Source organism: Babylonia areolata, chromosome 9 (assembly GCF_041734735.1).
Source record: "Babylonia areolata isolate BAREFJ2019XMU chromosome 9, ASM4173473v1, whole genome shotgun sequence".
In the NCBI taxonomy this organism is placed as follows: domain Eukaryota; kingdom Metazoa; phylum Mollusca; class Gastropoda; order Neogastropoda; family Buccinidae; genus Babylonia; species Babylonia areolata.
The window spans coordinates 32,262,807-32,263,886 of record NC_134884.1 but is presented as its reverse complement, the minus strand read 5'-3'; positions in this window follow the sequence as shown (position 1 = coordinate 32,263,886).

Below are 1,080 nucleotides of genomic sequence, written 5' to 3'. Positions count from 1 at the left end.
TTTCAATATTTAAAAGTGCACTGGCATAATAATACAGATGTTTAACAAGGTATTCATGCAAAGATCATACAACAGCATCACTGCCATAATCAAGATCACACAACAACAACAACAACAACGACATAATCAATGTAACATTAATCATAGGACTGAGGAGTAACATTCGCGTACATCACAATCACTACAAACTCCCATAAAAATCAAACTCAATCTAGAAGTCTGAGAAAGAACACTCCCATACATTACCCTCACAACATCCATAACCAACCAATTAGTTCTCCAAGACTGAGAAGGAACAATTGCATATTTATATACGTATGCTGGTATACACGTTATTACAGCTACCAACAACCCAAGGTAAAAAAAAAAAAAAAAAAAAAAAAAAAAATCAATCAGGGGATGGAACTCTCCAAACACCACACTCTACACAAACAACGCCCAAAATGACAATCAGATCAGTTGATGTGCAACATCAAAATATCAATAAATATTACCCTCATAAGGGAAAGAAGGGGTGTGGAGGGGGGTGGGGTGGGGAGAAAACGGGATGGGGGGAGTCAAATGAAAACCCTGAGATTGCAAAACTGGGAACGTGGGGAAAGTGGGGGTATGTGGCTTACACTCCTTCCACCTTCCAAGTGTTGAAGAAAAAAAAAAAGAAAATGAAATGGACTATCTTGATTTGCATTATCACTAATGTCACCTGGGTGAGATGATTGAATGACTGAAGAGATAGGAACATTTTTTTACCACTCACAGCAGGGGTATCTTAATTCAGCCAGTCTACTTCTCTTCCAAGGTAACCCAGATTTGAAAAGCTTCAATGTCCGAAGCTAAAATCTTTTAAACACCTATCGCTCAACTTTTCAGCTTTCTCTCTCTCTCTCTCTTGATTCTTCCCCCCTCTCTCCATTTCATATACAGACAAAATTACCTGAGTTCATTGCTCAAGATGCCTTTGCTTACCACAGGCTAAACCCCCCCCCCAAAAAAAAAACCCCAAAAAAACCCCAACAAACTACGAAATAAACCATCCCTTATATTAGCCAGAAAAAGGCACACTGCATTAACAGACAGAAA